General features: G+C 42.2%; 1 protein-coding gene across 1 annotated transcript in view; it reads left to right on the forward strand.

The window, feature by feature from the left end:
* The window catches only part of ccbe1 (collagen and calcium binding EGF domains 1), a 55,164-nt gene that overhangs the window by 14,574 nt on the left and 22,000 nt on the right, over positions 1-18,590 (forward strand). The gene's annotated exons all lie outside the window — the stretch shown is intronic.

Here is an 18,590-nt window from a genome sequence, read left to right on the forward strand (position 1 = left end):
GTTACGTTTTAAGCGGCATACCCTACCTGTGCCAAGTTTTTTTTATTTATAAAAAACTAAGAAGTTTTTCTGACGTGCACGCGATGGATGAGCCCACGGTTTTTAATTTATTCTTTCAATTGTCCCCATATCTCTGGCAACTGCACTGCGTTTCTGTTTAACAGGTGGGGCAGATTGGGTTAAGAAGTAATAATTAAATAAGAATGAAACCAATTCAACATAATGATATCATGTAAACATGCAAGATTTAGCTAGAAGCTAATTTCCATCCGTAATTCCACTGTTCACTGTACATGAACACAGGCTTATTACTGCAGTAAGAAGCTGGCTGAAGTGGTTTATGCAGAAGGAGCGAGTGCATTCTCCGGCAGGGCAATCAGACTGCCGGGGGGAGGGGCGGCACCTGCCGGGGAAGTTGGGGGGGATTATCACTCAACTGCCGCTATGTTCCGCGACAGTGTCGGTCCAGTCGGCAGAGACAAAAAAAAGCACACATCTTTTCCCTGTGAGGTTAGGGTTATGGTTTGGGGTATGGTGTCAGTGTCGCTGGTTAAAACTCACCCGTGGCTCCTGACACGCGCTGTCGGTTAGAAATCAGCCGTGGCTTCCCTGTGAGGTTTAGGGTAGGATGTCGGAGATGGTCTCTATCAGTGAAGCAATGATGGCATCATCTATCCCTCTTACAAGGCACTATAGACCCCAGGGAGATGGATTTCTGAGGTGGAGTGCCACACACCTACTCTACCGTCAGCCATGCTACTCATACGCAGCATACGCTGATGTGTGGCTGGTCATTGTGACAAATGCTGAGCCCCAAAAACTAACTGGACTGGACCAGACTGAAGTGAAGTGTGGCCTGAAATACAACATTGGCTGTAGACCTGATGTAGCGTTAGTATGCACACTGACCACTAGGGGTGTAATTGGAATCACGATTCCCGCTATATGAACGATTAAAAATTCATAATTTCCAAACATCTTTGGATCTTCTTCTTTTTTTTCTGGTTACAGTTACAGTAGTTTTCACTATATGGTGTTTGTGATATGAAATGTAAGCTTACCCTAATCACAGTAGACATGTCTTCAGTCATTTTCAAGTTGCTCCAGTCACATCAGTTCAGCACAGCTGAGGTGTGTCTGATCCAGCTGACCCTCGTTGACACTTGATACTACTCGTTAGTATTACTTGCGTCAAGGAGTGTGAGTGTGTCTCTAGTCTCACACTAACGCAAGTTAGTGAGTTCAAAAGTACCTGTGTAATACATTATAAAAGCTTTTTACTAAATATACTCTGCTTTCATGTCAGAAGACTGAAGTAGATCGTGCTGAAATCCTATGTATCAAATTGTTTTTGGATCGAGAATCGAGTTGAATCTGGGGGGAATTTTTTTTTTTTTAATCGAATCATTACACCAAGAATCGGAATCGAATCAAATCGTGGGACACCCAAAGATTCACAGCCCTACTGACCACTAACGTTTGCTAGAGCTTCTCATTACAGAATGTGTGTGTGTGTTACGATAGCGGAAATATGAATTCGGAACAGGATTTTGAATTAAAGTTGAATTGAGCAGCGCATTAATATTCAATCCAGAGAGATTGTTTGTTTTAGACAAGGGGCCTTAGTCGTCAGGGATGTGAGACTGAATCCATTTGACTGGGAAGGAAGACTGAGTTCAAATGGTCATTAACCATTAGGTAATGTGCCATGTAAGATTGCTGAGACGGGTCCCCCTTTCCATTATTTACCCATGGCCAGAAACCAGAATATACTGCACATGCTGCATGGGCATAGACAGAAATGGCATGGGAAATAGTTAATAATGTAAATGGGTAGAGTAAATAAATTACAAACAAATCTACTGAGTGCAACATCACTCAGTAGATTCGTTTTTATTAGCTGTGTTGGTTTGTTTAGGTTTTTTCAAAAATAATGGTTAAGTCTCTCTGACAAGCTAGTGAAACAGCGCTGGCAGCGCTGTCCCTAATAATTGGTTATTTTTATTCACACATCCACCTTTTCACTTCATATTCTTCTTACTTTCCATCATATGTACAATATTTGTACAATATCTCTGCCATGAAGAAATAGCTGTGTAATAACATTTAACTTTAGTCTTTAATACTGCTCTCCCGGGCCATGTGACCACAGACGCAGCAGGATCCAAGAGTGGTTCAGACCACCTGTTGATCCTCTTGAAGTGACTGCTGTGGGAAATTGTAAGGGCCTTAAAATGCTATTAACCACAGCCTTATATTATTCTTCATCGTACAATGAATAGCGAGCAAATAAAAGATCTGCAAGCTCTTTGAAGTATTTTAAAAAATCTTTGAAAAAGAAAATTATCACAAGATATGCCAATAGAATTCCACACATTGAGGCATACGTAAACTGACTATCATGATTTATTCCTTTCTTGCTCTAATTATTAGGAGCAGTGCACAATTTGTTTCATTTTTCCAGTTTTTCATGTGTGTATGAGGTGACAATACTTCATTAGAGACCCTGGAGTCGTGTATTAACTTTGTATTTAGGGTTTCTTCCTGGAGGCTGAATCCTTGACAGTCAAACGAGCCAATGACATAAACATATAGTGACAACAGGTATAGTCTGGTGACCACCGGAGAGACGGGTGACAGCCGGAATGTAGACGGCACCTGGGTGAGCAGTATGGGTTAGCGCCCCAGCCTGTGTCCTCCGTGAGGAGGAAGCCCAACTAATTTCGGTGAGGCCTTTAGGAGGGCCATTATAATCCACCACTCATGAATGGAGTGCCTGGTGCTGGGAGTCTGGTACAACGCACAGGTCCTGGGCCTGATGAGAGCAGGAGTGGACCTGGTGAGACGTAGGAGGGGCCAGGAAAGGAGTCAACCCACAGAGCCTAGTCATTCCACGCGCCAGAATTTGGTTCTCCCAGTCCCGGCAGAGTAGTTCCGGAGCAACGGATAGTGTGGCCTTGCTCATTCCCTGATGGACTGATCGAGGGTAACTACTGGGACGTAAGTCGGAAAAAGTCTTTCCTCCTTGTATTATAATAATACCTGATGATCATGTTTTAGGGTGGAAAAAAACACTGGCACTCCATCTTTAAGTGTCTTGCTCAGGGAGCATATAGACGGGACGGATCCGTCTCGTTACCAGGCGGCCTCTATATACCCCCTCGGCTAGTTACTACAATATACTGCCTGGTGGCATCTGTGGTGTACTTTATAATATCAATATGTATCTAATTTGTATAGTAGATTGATTCAACATGCCAGTAAAAAGTAGCCCATTTCAACCCTCGTAAATCTTCTGCTGATCCTCCTGATTTATAAGCGGTTGTGCACTGTGTCACGCACCAACAATAGCAGGTCTACAAGCTTATCACACTATAATCAAGCTTTCATTTGATATTAAAACCACAAGTCTATAGAAGATATTTTATTGTCCCAGCTCGGTACTTCTCCTAAATGCTTTGGGGTTTTAATACTACAGTACAATCACTGAATTTAATGGCCTATTTCCAACAGACAGACTGCTTTTGGAAAATGTATGTTTTTCCAAAAGCTGTCACTTTCCATGACATCTTAATAGCATTATAATTACTAGGACATTACGCAACACAGTTACTGGAGTCCAGACCTGGTTCCCCTCAAAAACAAAACAAAACAAAACAGTGCATTTACTGTTTTTGATCAGATTTCAGATGCTATTTCGGCCCGGGAGGTAAAACGAGGTAAAATGCCTCAGCATTCTTGACCAGCAGTAAAAGTTTGCCTCCATACAAGAAGATATACTGCAGTAACTGCACATGAGCAAGGCTTGTTCACCTGCGTTTAAACTAAGATCATTATATTGAGCGGATGGTTTCTAACGCTACAGAGTTTTGGAGAGACTGAGGTATCCAAAACATTCTTTTTAATAGGAACTCCGTGTGGTTTTTATATCGTACTATAAATCTGCTCTCTTCAGGGGATTATATTTTGGATACAAACTCTGCAGCAGTTACTGTCCCTGTTGACGTAGCTCACGTCTGATTTATACACCGGTGTGTAGATCTGCTGTTCGGTGCACAGCATTGGCATATGACAAAACATACATTAGACACATTAGACATTAGACAGTCTGCCTGCTCATGTCTAATAGTTTGGCTCAACCTTATCAGCCTTTTGTCTTTGTTGACTAGTTGCCGCTTACATTTACGGGACACATTTTGACATGTTAGATTCCAAACTGTCTGGATGTTATAATTTGAATGATCCTATTATCCAAACTTAGAATGTATGTATCAATATTTGGCACGGGAGTCGGGACCCATTTGTGGCATGACATAGCTTTACTTTTCTTTGCTACAAAACTATTATTTCAACTTCAGAAAATAATTCTAAAGAATGGGCAATAAAAGCTCACAAGCTTGGAGATTGTGTTATTACAGTTTGGCTATTTTCACCTTTTAAAAAATTTAATAGAGCTTAAATGATTAATTCATAATGTATTTTTGTATGTTAGTGTCCCGTCGAGGAGACAACAATTAAATTAATTGTGTGTGTGTGTGTGTGTGTGTGTGTGTGTGTGTGTGTGTGTGTGTGTGTGTGTGTGTGTGTGTGTGTGTGTGTGTGTGTGTGTGTGTGTGTGTGTGTGTGTGTGTGTGTGTGTGTGTGTGTGTGTGTGTGTGTGTGTGTGTGTGTGTGTGTGTGCGTGCACACGCGTTGCTCTGGATTTAGAGCATGTGTGTGGCGTTGCTCTGGATTTAAAGCATGTGTGTGGCGTTGCTCTGGATTTAAAGCATGTGTGTGGCGTTGCTCTGGATTTAAAGCATGTGTGTGGCGTTGCTCTGGATTTAAAGCATGTGTGTGGCGTTGCTCTGGATTTAAAGCATGTGTGTGGCATTGCTCTGGATTTAAAGCATCTGCTAAATGCCTAAATTGTAAGGGGTGATATGGGTGGATTTCAGTAGATTTATGGGTAATACTGACACATCATTTTTACTCACTGAATATTTTGACCGTGCTCCAAGCTAGTTGTTGCTTTTGGATCCCGTCCTGTTTACGACACACTCTGGAGTCATGGAATGAGGAAGTCATGAGTTGAGAGACGGCAAAGAAGTATTACTCAACTATTCTCATCAAACTGTTACTTCCTGTTATTGTGGGTTTTGGTCAACTTTCCCTCTTTTTCTTTGTAGAAACAATTATCAATCAAATGAGTAGATTTCGATGAAGTACAGCATTTGCTGGACAGAAGCAAAACACACTGCAGTCACAACGAGAGGGGAAAAAAAGGGAAATTAACTGAAGCTATCCAGACACCAGAACCTCGGTCAGGATAAAGTGAACATCACAGTCAGTCAGTGACAGTCTCATCCTACAGTAAATCATGGGGAATGCAAACACACTGGTACACTGTGACTGTTTTCTGTGTGCTGAAAAACGACAGTATGTATAGTTCTCAATAATTGCCATGGTTTGCCTATGCAAACCAAAGGAGAAAACGTTTGAACCCCTGATTTAGGTATATTAAGCATTGACCATAGTGTTGCACATTGCTTGCACATTGGCACACCTAAATCTCACATACTGTATCCAATCCATTGTTAATTGTATTCGCTGAAGGCGTGCTGCCTGCATCACAGCTTAGGCTACTATAAGGTCAGCCTGCCATGTTTATACCATTCGGCGGGTTTTAAAACAACCTACATAATTGGCCTAGGGTTTCATCCCCTTTAAGCAATGTACCAGTGAGTAATCTCACTCACATATTCATATGAAATGGTTCTATGCACAGGGCCAACATCAGAGGTGTACAGTTTTCCCAGGGTGAACTATTGAGCCTGTTGTGTTAGGCACAGATCCAGGAATCTAATTGAAGGAGAACCCTGACACCTATGGAGTTGAATCAATTATACACACTCCAGCAGTCGCCATCAAATATGGCTGAAAAGTGAAAAGCCCTGTCTCTGCACTATGGGGGAATCAGGGGATGTGGCGATGGAAAACAACTCAAGCCTAATACTCTGTCGTGCCATGAATAGCGAAAATAACGTTGTGAGCTTGTAGATCTGCAATCTTTGCATGTTTAGGAGAGAAGGAGTCAAATCCTTCTGGCTCCAGGAATTCTGAGGAATGTTAGCAATCTCTTGTGTTTAGTCAGGCTGTTGATCTGGAGGCTGTTATGATGAAGATAAACTAAGAATTTACAGTAAGCACAGACAAGTTTGCCAATATAAAAGAGAGAGGGAGAGGGACACGATTGCACAAATTTAAACGGGTAATAATCAATAAGTAATGCAGTTAATGCAGTAATTCTACTGCATTAAGATGGGCACCGGTCAGCCGAACGATGCAAGTCAGAAACGATGCAAGTTGGAAATGCATGCCCCCTATGCCAGGGGTTCTCCACGTTTTTTGGCTGGGGACCCCCGGAAATGCTTTGGCGATGTCTCGTGAGTCGTGACCCCCACCCTGCCCCCCTTCCCCACCCCCAATACAAACTGACTGCAAAAATAACTAACTAGATAAAGTGCCCCTCGGGGGACACGGGTCTCCACCAGGGCAGGTCAGGTTGTGGCCTCCTGGTGGCGCTATAATAGGCCAATGTGAAAAGGGTGCCATTTCTTCTAACGCCTTGGATGGCAATTGGATGATTTGAGGCATTAGGCATTTTGTTCCAAAAATGTGTTTTGCTAAAATCCACCTGTTGGTGGCGCTATAACAGGCCAATGTGAGAAGGGTGGGATATAAAGTAACCTCAGCCTAGTAGGAAAGTCTGTGAAAGATTTCACGTAAATTGCACACTGCGTTCATGATTTGAGGCTTTTTGTTCAAAACGGGTCAATCCTGCCAACTTTGAAAGCCAATGTTAGCCAATTTGCCGATTTGCGGGATTTTTGGACAGAATCTGGGGGAGTAATATAAAAAAAATTGTTTTTCAAAAGTCGGCCTCCTGGTGGCGCTATAACAGGCCGTTCTGGAAAATTTGGGGCAGAGGTTCATCGTTGGCATCCAGGGAATATGTGTGCAATATGGGTGCGATTCGACTGTGTTAATGGTGCCGGAGATTAGCTGGTAATGGACTGACGGACGGACGGACACACACACACACACACGGACGGACGGACGGACGGACGGACGGACGGAGTGCAAAACATACTCTCTCCCCATGCCTTCGACCTGGTGGAGACAATAATAGAGAAAATATATCATAAATGAATACTGAAACCAGATATAATCATTAAGGAAAGTTTAGGAATGTACTAGTGTACTATGTAAACTCTTAATTTCCATTTCCCAGCCATTCAGTTAAAAAAAAAGTTCTATAGCACCCGTATATAGATCTAAAAGTATAGCTATACCTCCTACTTCAGTGTTCACAGCAACCCCTTCTGTATTATAAATGTATTTCTTTGTGTCTGCTCTAATGTTGCATATTTAGATTCATCTTTTCATCACTACAGTACACACTACACACACACACACACACACACACACACGTGTGCAGCCTAATCCAACCAAACATGCGTTCACAGTTGACTAAAAGGCTTTTAATTCACTACCAATCTTCTCCATTTCACAAAGGAAATTGGCAATAAATCCCCCAGGAATTCACCATTTAAATCTTTTGTCTCAGTCTTCACAAGTTACAGAACATGCAGCAACCTGGGTTCAATCTTCGTTTGGTGTATTTATGCAGTAATTTAATAAATTCTCCAAACACAGCATTAATGATTATAAGTTACTGTAGCCTACATTCACAGCCATGCATGCACCTACTATCGAGCATGTTCCCTAGTGTAATGGCCAAATTGTTTACATGTTATTTATTTAACCGCAGGCCATTAGAAGACACTTATTACCGATAGCGAAACAGAAACATTGCGCTATTCATCTTACTGAGGATTAGTATTGGAATAAGTAACACGTTTCAATGCAGTGTAATTAATCGTAATCGAGTGTAGCAGGTTTTTCTCTCTAAACAGCTCCTCTGGCTTTATGGAATGTAGACATGTTTTTGTAAACCACCAGCAGTGATTCTGGACAAATATGCCTCCAATGAGTAGACTGTGTGTGTGTGTGTGTGTGTGTGTGTGTGTGTGTGTGTGTGTGTGTGTGTGTGTGTGTGTGTGTGTGTGTGTGTGTGTGTGTGTGTGTGTGTGTGTGTGTGTGTGTGTGTGTGTGTGTGTGTGTGTGTGTGTGTGTGTGTGTGTGGTAGTATTGTAGAATTTGAGAAATAGATATTGTGAGGACAAAGCTGGTTTATGTTATGATTGTTGATGAGTTGCGGATGGTGTTTGGGGTGTGTGTGTGTGTGAGAGACCCATCATAGCTTTATAATTACAGTCTGTGCTAGAGGGGACATACTGTGAAGAGGGCCACTTTAAAAAAGTATTAAGGTACGTGTGCGTGTGTGAGCACTTGTACTTTTACTCATACATATGAGTATGTGTATGAGTAACAATTGTAATGTTATTTTGTGTGTGTATTGTTTGATGTTTGTCGAGGTTGAATAATTACTTATTTACTTAAGTAAAAGTAGCAATAACACAATTTAAGTAAAAGATATATATTAAATATGCTTACATTACAAGTAAAAGTACTCAAATAAAAAATCTGACTTAAAAGCATATCTACAAGTTCAAACCGTGTTGCAACGCAGCAGGGTCGCCTTTGCAACATGTTGTGAGCTTATAGATTTGCTCATAATTTAATAGCCAAAAGCCTAACTTAAGTGGTTAATTAAAGTTTTGTAATAATAACATAAATCTACAAAGTAACTAGTAACTAACATTATTAAATAATTGTAATGGAATCAAAAGTCCAAATTCCCAGCTGAGTGGCCTTGTGGCTATAGTGTCTGCCATGAAATCGGGAGGGTCAATCTGGCAGAGTCATACTAAAGACTATAAAACCAACGCCTCCCTGCTAGGCTGCTTGAGACTCAGCATCAAGGATACTTTGTACATCAAGCCGCCTCAAGCTACAGTATAGGAACAGGAGATCTAGACTCCTGACTTATCGATAACGTGGCTCGGGAACCCAAGGCTATTTGACACTGAGATTTAGTGGATTGTCTCGAAAAAGTTAAATACTCAATTTACCTCAAAACTAGTACACTACTTGCCTAAATGTACATTGTTACTTTCCACCACTGGCATTCGTGTGTGTGTGTGTGTGTGTGTGTGTGTGTGTCTCGCAGACCTTCAAGATCACAACGCGTTGCATCCACAACGCGTGGCGAGCTTGTAGATCAGCTATTTTACGAGCGTGAAACCGAAACAAACTATGAATGGGCCTTAAGACAAGGACAGAGCAGTCCTCGATCCGTGTTTGTTCAGGGGAGGTCTTCTGTTTATAAGGTAATTAGAGTACTTACAGCTAACTGGGGGCAACCAAGGTCAAGCTAATCTGTGTGTGGAGTTCATGGGGCCCCTGTAATATGATCCGGATCACTAACCCAAATTAAATAACCTTTAAATGAACAGGTGGTAAATGACTCACAAATTGACTGTGACTTCCCCTGTACAAGTATATAGGCTGTGTAATTGTGTTGTGTCCTGATCGGGGGCTGTAAAAAGGTGTGTGTGTGTGTGTGTGTGTGTGTGTGTGTGTGTGTGTGTGTGTGTGTGTGTGTGTGTGTGCGCGTGCGTGCGCTAATGCCCTTTTTATAGTAGGCTACAGTACATATTAGGGTCACGCAAAAGTAGCAACATTTTGAAAATGTTGGAAAATGTCCGCTTAACAGGCCCAAAACAAAACCGGGAGTGTTCATTTTAATCTGGAGGTGTAAAAGTGAATCTTTATGTTAACCCTTACAGGTCAATTTTTACACTTACATTTAAATGAAAAGGCTCTCCAAATGTTCCCACTCCCAGATAACGAATCATGTATTGGTTAGAGGTTATTTGATTGTTTTACCGCATTGCCCTCAGGTAATCAATCTGGGCTGAGTATTAATCAACCTGAGTCTACATTATGTTGTTTTAACTCATGCTGCTCATACCACCAACATTTATTTAGTTTAAAATGTTCAAGGATCTGCTTTCATGTCTACAGATGACCTCATACAAATGTGTCAGAATGGTGGAGATTAACAGTTTTATACAAAATAATTACTCTTTGCATTGCTCCAAAACACAATGTAATGCTTACTTTATACGTCCATACATTATTATTTTATTATTATTAAATTACTCTTCTGTGTACTTTGAATTCCAGATTTGCTTATGAGATGAGAGACAGTAATAAATGGTCAAGTGTCATATTGAATATGAGGAGGGCAATGCACACTTTTTGTTTTCTTTCAACTGTTGTAACATTTCTCTGAAAATGAATTTCCACAACAGATCCGATGTGTATCCCTTGCTCCATGAGATAGAGTTTCCTGTTTCGTGTGATTATTCTGGACGCTAATGTGATCTGTTTGTTTTTTCTTGAGGCCTTTCAACTTACCCTGCTTATTTTCTTGGTCTGTTTATTTGCTATAAGTGCTTTTTGTCCTCATGGGGACATGATGAGATGAAACTGTGGATCACACAGGAAACCATCCTCAATTCAATTCTCTTAGCTTAGCATGTCCATTGTTTCTCCTCTAAAGAGAGAGAGAGAGAGTACCATGTGACATAGCAGATTCTGAAGACAAACTGGATAGTGGATACCCTGTCTCAATGTTTCTCATACTTAGTTCACATACAAGTGCACATGCACATATACAGAGCATACCGCAAACATATTGACAATAGTCGGTGTCAGTCGAGTTTTGCTTGGTCTTCAACCAGCCAAAATTCTCACATCTCCCCCTTCTCCGCTCCTTCCATTGGCTCCCGGTTGCTGCCCGCACAGAGTACAAAACTCTGATGCTGGCCTTAAAAGCAACCAAAGGTATCTTCAAAGTCTTGCCGGACCCTACAACCCGCCGCCTCGCGCGCTCATATCAGCCGACGCAGGGAGGCTGGAAGAACATTCACTAAAAAGCCGGGACAGCGCTCCACACGTCCCAGATTCTTCTCCCTTCTGGCTCCAAAACTATGGAATGAATTTCCCATTGCATTTTTTTGCACTCTATAATGTATACTCAATACTCATAGCTTCACTGTACAGCTAATCTGGACAGATGTTATGTTCTTAGCTTGCTTATGATCCTTGATGATGACTATTTCTATGTGTTGTTCTTGCTTACTGTAAATCGCTCTGGATTAAGAGAGTCTGCTAAATGCCTAAATTGTAAATTGAGTTTAAATCTATGGACTGACTGTGCAGATTGGGTATACGTGTGCATGCATTTCTGTCTGCCCTTTGGCCCCATCAAAATTAAATGTCCTTGTTTATAAAACACGCTTACTTTGTTGTATACTCGAGTCATTCCTGATGAAGACCCGGAAGGGTCGAAACGTTGATTCCTGACCATGGCATTGATTCCTAATAAACTACTGGAAGCTTAAGAACGGTGTGCAGACTTCCTACCTTCTTTCTGTATTTTGTCCTGCACCCGTCAACATTTTTTGAGATGTGCGTGCTTCCCATTTGGATGTTCCTTTACCACTTGTGCATATTTGTTTTTATTAGGGCTGTCAAATGATTACAATTTTTAATCAGATTAATCACAGCTTAAAAAAATATTTAATCATGATTAATCACCATTGGAACTATGTCCAAAATATGCCATGTTATCCTGTATATTGTTGTGGAAATGGAAAGATAAATGACAGAAAGCCGATATACAGTTGTTAACATACCTATGTAGTATTCTGTTTATTTAACAAATCAACAAATAACAGTGTTATTCTTCTTATTAACACAGAGGAACAGAATTTGAACTATTTGCATGGGGGTTTGGAACAGTACTCAATCAACTGTCTCTGAATATAGCCTACACTAGGCACTGTGGTTCATCCATATAAAAAAAAAAAGGAGGAGCTCCGTTACTTTGACGCAGAGCATCAATATAAATAAGAAATAAGATTAAGGCAAACATTGGAACATTCTTTCTGTAACAGTACAGTATTATAAAAAAAAATGTAATCAAACCAAAAGAACATGGCCATCACAACATGGCCTACACATGCATGTGGCCCTCTTATCTACTCATGCTTCAGCCAGTTGCTCAGGCACACCAACATTTTCTGAGAGCAAGGCTGCCCTTTTCTTGTTCACAATGTGACCTGCAACCGAGAAGAGCCTCTCACATGGGACTGAGGTTGCAGAAGTGCACAGCTAGATATTTGCGAGCTTGGCATGAGCTCCTGCATGAGATGCCCACCACTGCAAGGGGCATTTCTCCGTGCTAATGGGGGGGCTCTGCCCTGTACCTGTGCATGTCTCTGTCAGGCTGCATCTCTTCCTCTGAATCAGAATCTGAGTCCATCTCCAGAAGAAGGCAAATTTTCTTCTTGGGTGGCCCATCTTCATCAGTGTGTGGAGATGCTCTGGGTGGTTCTTCAAGTGTGGTCCACACCGCTTTACTCTCCGTCTTGGGCACACTCTTTAAGCCTTTAAAACGTGGATCCGGTGCTGTTGCAATCTTGAGCCATTCATTGTTCATGTTTCTTTGGCGGGAGGCTACTGTAGGTCTTCCTTGATCTTTTCTTTAAATTTCACCACATATCATCAGAGACTGCCATCTTACGATGCAAGTGGCAGAGTGCTGGTAGTACCACAGAGCAGGAAACGTAGGTCTCCCCACCCAGAAGCTTAGTGACATACCTGCAGAACACACACACACACACACACACGAACACACACACACACGCACACGCACACATGCACGTACACACACACACACAGTCACACACACACACACACACACACACACACACACACACACACACACACACACACACACAGAGGGAGAGAGGAAAGGAAAGACACGTGAATTGCTTGAACACAAGTTGTTACATTTAATAGTAGATTAACGTTTAATATTCATTTGATAAAATTAATTTCAGACTACAATGAATGGTCACATTCATACACACACACACACACACACACACACACTTCAGTCAGCTTTGCTGCGTTTGCTGGGCTGTGTTTGAAGTGGCCCACAATTTTGCGACACTTGGCCAACGTGCCGACAAATCCGCTGTCCGCGAGACTCACGGTGATGCTTCTCTGTATGATGTGAGCGGTGCAGGGAATGTGATCGTACGGTAGAATGCGAGCCGCAGCAATCATATTGCGTGCACTGTCAGTCCGTATGGTTGTAACCTTTTTTTCAATTTCCCACTTGCGTGTTGCAGTTTGGAACTGCTCTCCACATGCCTCCGCAAAGTGACGTTCTTCTGTTTTCATTATAGTTAGTGCAAAAGACTGCAATTCCCATGCCTCAGTGATTTGACGTGCAGTTACTCCCATTCCCATGCCTCAGTGATTTGACGTGCAGTTAGGCCTACTCCCATTCCCATGCCTCAGTGATTTGATGTGCAGTTACTCCCATTCCCATGCCTCAGTGATTTGATGTGCAGTTACTCCCATTCCCATGCCTCAGTGATTTGATGTGCAGTTACTCCCATTCCCATGCCTCAGTGATTTGATGTGCAGTTACTCCCATTCCCATGCCTCAGTGATTTGATGTGCAGTTACTCCCATTCCCATGCCTCAGTGATTTGATGTGCAGTCACTCCCATTCCCATGCCTCAGTGATTTGATGTGCAGTTACTCCCATTCCCATGCCTCAGTGATTTGATGTGCAGTTACTCCCATTCCCATGCCTCAGTGATTTGATGTGCAGTTACTCCCATTCCCATGCCTCAGTGATTTGATGTGCAGTTACTCCCAGGTCATTTGTACCAGTGGTCTCCTGTCAGGGCGACAGATTCCGCTTGAGCTGCAGCCTCTTCTTTTTTTCTTTTTTTCGGTTGCATACAGCTCATGGACTCTAGTCATTATTGTGGCTCTTGCTGGTGGTGTGTAGGATGTGTCGAGGGTCGCAACTTTCAAAACATTAGCGAGGCCCTTGTCTTCAACAATGCTAATCGGTCTACAGTCCATTGCAACCCATTTTGCAATAAAAGTACCACAGACGAAAAACAGTCTAAGTCCAAATTTCATTCTGACCCCTCCACGAAAAGGCGTCGTTGTCCTGAACCCGTATCTATCATTTAAACATTATGGATCAATAGTGTGGACTTAGACTGTTTTTCGTCTGTGGCATTCAATTGTGTTGGTTAATTTATCGGAGGTGGACTTGCTTAGTGCCCTGCGTTCATTAAGGTTGGTCTGACGCATGCCATCCGAAGCTGCCCCAACAAATGCATGTTTAGCATTGATATGGTACTTTAAGGTTGAACAGCTTCGGTGAAAACTAAACTGCGTAGAGCAATGCGTGCAAATGACTGCTTGCTTATTTATTGTTCCATCTTTGTTCTTTGCAAACACAAAACCATCCATACTAGGCCCAACCTTTTCTTCTTGCTTATTGTTGTGTTTACTGTTTAGACCACCCGCCTTCCACTGCAGAACTAGAGCGACGCGGTGGGTTGAGTCAGTGAGTGGAATTATGGGATTTAAGCGGGTCAAGACTCTACATGCGTTTTTGCGTTAAATAATTTGACGCAATTAATTAACGCCATTAACATGTTGTTTTTGACAGCCTTAGTTTTTATACTTGCTCTTTTATATGTTCTCTCTGATGTGGACATACACACATGACATGCATGATGTGATGGTTGTTCTGTGGAGGCAGATGTATGTCAGATATATAGTACATTAAACACAACACGTCATATATACCGTAAAATACACCACCCACTCAAATTAATACTGTATATTCACACACTAGGATAGGCTGACCAGAGAGCTGTGCACTAACATGTCCGGTTTGATTCTGACTGGGTATCTGTTGAGAAGCGGACAGATAAGACCCCCTGTTTATACGCTAATTGGAGAAAAAGGCAGGCGTTGCTGTCTCTCACGCTCTATGCACGACATTGCACGCTCTATGTACTATGCAGCTATAGCGAATATGGAAAGGCACTAGCCAGTTCCGCCGTGATTTCATCATTTCAACAAACAAATTGTATTTGGTGGCTGATTGTTATCCAGGTCTAACATACGTACAGTTCCTTCCGCAGAGACGTCTCTTGTGGTGACAGTTCAAGCATCCCTTGGGCTGGTATGACGTATCACTCTCACTCTCTCAGTCCTTTTATCAATCCCCTCAACCAGGGCAAATAAAGCAATGGTTCTCAAACTTTTTCAGGTAAAGGACCCCCAAATTGACAATTATTAGCCCGCGTACCCACATTTGAAGAGATATGCCAGAGACCCCCAAGATTTGTATGGCTCTAGCAGTAATTACCAACCATTTTAATTGTATTAGGCTACGGTACAGAGCGGACACCAATTTAATGGCATTTATATCTCTTAGACCCCAATTTGTATTGTAAAATCAATGTTAATTTAACTCAGAGTGTACAAATGGAACCAAATGGACCCATCAGGGTCTGTTTGGTTCCATTTATACACTCTCTGAGTTACAGACTCATATTTGGTTCCTAACTATCTATCATTTAGCTGGGGAGTCGGGACCCCCTGGAACTTCATCAAGGACCCCTGGGGGTCCCCCCACTTTGAGAACCCCTGAAAGGCTAATGCTCATCTCCAACTCTCACCTCTTGGTGCACCTCCCAAGTGGGGAATTGTTCTACCTCTAGATTAGACACAGTTAAAGGCATGTGAGTGTTGAATGGCATTAGAGACTTTATATTCACATTATATTCAAATCCCCCAGTGTGAAATTGAAGTGCAGTGAGTCCTTATAGAGCCAACTCCCAGCTGAGGCAGTACATATTCAGCTGCATGTGCACTTGTGTACTTATATACATTTATGACTGGAATAATGTGAAAGATGAAGTGACATGCAGTAAAGGGCTTTCTTATTATTAGAAGCAGATGAAAGAAACCAGTACCAAATGGTGAAATGTTTTAATGGTGATCTACTGTTGAGATTAGGCTTAATTTATTTAGATTACATTTGATTTACCACATTTTTGACTTGACGAGATAGGCAAATGATATTGCTTAATTTGATTGATTTAACCCATTCTGACCGGGCACCCATTTTGGTGTCAGCATCATGTTATGCTTTAGCTATTTAAAAATAGCAGATCTAAAAGCTCATATCGCGCCACCGAGTGGCGCGATACGAGCTTGTAGGTCTGCTATTTTTGAAAAATCGAAGAGCGACTGGCATTTTTAGAATCTGATCTCAGGTCAGAATGGGTTCATCAGACCAGTGTGTGTCCGGCGGAAACCTCGTATGAATCTGATCTCAGGTCAGAATGGGTTAAATCAGGAAAAATAAGGAACTATACCATGTAGTTATTATGAAGGAAGTATAGCTGTCATTGCCCTGTGTGTAAATGTCTGTTGCCCTGACTGGGGACACTGTGGGTGCTGGGGGCGTGTTCTCTCCACCGTGTCATCAGTGCCAATACCCTATAGGTGGGGTTGGCGAAAGGTCCTTTATGTGGATGTTCCCCCCCCGTGTCCCCTATAGCGTAGGTACCCTCACAAAAGAAACGGCCTCCACCTGGGGTGCCAGCCGGGGCCAGCCTGGGGGCGGCCAGCCGGGGCGCTTGATGGAGGGGAATGTAACTGGTTGGAATAACGTGTTCCTTCCACGCACTATGTCCAACCAGGGAAATTACCCCCCCCCCCCCCTGTCAGGTGAAAAGAAGCGGCTTGGACTCCTCATGTATAGAAGGAAGTATGATGTCAGTCCGTTGCTGTTGGCAGAGGGAGTGTAGAGCCCATGTTACATTAAGGTTACATTAGATAATGGACACTGGGTGAAAAAAAATGGGTTACAAAACTAATATAAAGTACGGACCTGAAATCCCCACCCATTCATTCTTTTCAATAAAGTTGCTCACCCAGCGCATACTTCCTCCTTCCAGCTCAGAGCATGCTGTTTTGATGGCGTCATGACGCGCATTGCATAGTAGTGTTCTTTGTGTGTCTCTACACCGCAAACTACCTCTGTGCGCAAGCCTGTGAAGTCGAGCCCATTGGTCAACTTTTCACATGTTCATGTAGGCCAGTGGGCCAAAACCGGCCCAAACTTGCAATACCAGATGTGGCCACTTAGAAGTGAAATCAGTGCTTCAAAGTTCTCCCACGGTCCTGGGATCTTGCTTCTATAAGTATACAGTAAGTCACCCATGGGGCTATAGAAACATTTTGGATGTTATACATGCTTTCCTTTCCTTAGTTTGAATCCAGTAATAGACCACACAATACAAAGGGGGCACATGTGCATGCAATGTGTTTGCTTGCGTGCGTGTGTGTGTGTGTGTGTGTGTGTGTGTGTGTGTGTGTGTGTGTGTGTGTGTGTGTGTGTGCGTGTGTGCGTGCGTGCGTGCTTGCGGGTTATGCCCATCACCATAACCACACCTGAATCTATAAGCTTTAAAGCTTACAGTGCATTCTATTCTATAGGACCACCATCAAAGCCTGTATTGCTACAATATGACTTCATGGAGGTAATTGGATTTTTTTTCCTTTTTATCACCTCCTAGTGTAAAGCAACACCTGGTAGCACTTTCCCCAGACGTGTGAGCCAGAGATGAATAGCTTATGATGCAGTATTATTTTGACTTGAGTCATAAATATAGTCATTCCTGCATAGCGATATAATGAGAACTTGTGGTTTCTGTTGTTCACTCATGTCTGGCACCGACGGATTATTTCACCAATGTGTTCCTTTTTGAGCTGGAACGAATACGACTAGAAGTAGTGATGCAATCTATCTATGAATTCCACAAATCGCTGCGTGTGTTTGTATGAGTGTCCTTTTGTGTGTCTTGAGAGCCGGCCAACAAGTCACCTTCAGTTTTGTTGTCCCAAGGAAGTGCAGTGTCAAGTGTGAAGTCAATTGGATGAGCGGTTCTCCAGAACCTACGTGTGTAGGGTTGCCTAAACTAAACTAAAGGACGTGTCCCTTATTGAACTTATTTTTGGGAAACTATCAATGACAAATATCTTGCAAGTTCAACCTGCTCATATACATGCATATACTAGTCTATGATACAGGCTGTTAACTGCTTAAACCATCTAGATAAGATAGTAAACTGGACATGTTTTTTCTGCCTTTACACCAACTTTGCTAAAAATAGCCGATCTACAGCTCACAACAAGTTTGACACAAAGGGCCCATAAGAGTCAATCTCAGAGCTAAGGGGCTCCGTGACCCAATGCATAACAAACGTGTGTTTTTGATTGATTTAAATATTTATTAACAGTTTGTAGAATTTACAGTACATTTTAAGCACAAACTCAATACAAAGACTGTCAACTGTGAGTGGACGACCCAATTAAGCATTACACTTGTTTACAACAGGGTCCACATTGTTCAATTCATCAAAACATTTAAAGACATACAAACATTTAGAGACATACAAATAGACATTTCTATGTAGCTAAAGAACAGAACAGTAATTCATCATAATGGGAAGCAAAAAAGGGAAAAGATACAATATACAGTGAGGGAAAATGGGGTGGGGGGGTGGGGGGGATTCAGATTTTACAGAGGCCAGTTTCGAATTGCAGCCATCCGTAGGTGCCCTTTGAGAGCGGTTTTGAAGGAGTCAAGGGATTCACATGTCTTAATGACT

Source organism: Protomyctophum parallelum (assembly GCF_964188405.1).
Source record: "Protomyctophum parallelum genome assembly, chromosome: 21".
In the NCBI taxonomy this organism is placed as follows: Eukaryota; Metazoa; Chordata; class Actinopteri; order Myctophiformes; family Myctophidae; genus Protomyctophum; species Protomyctophum parallelum.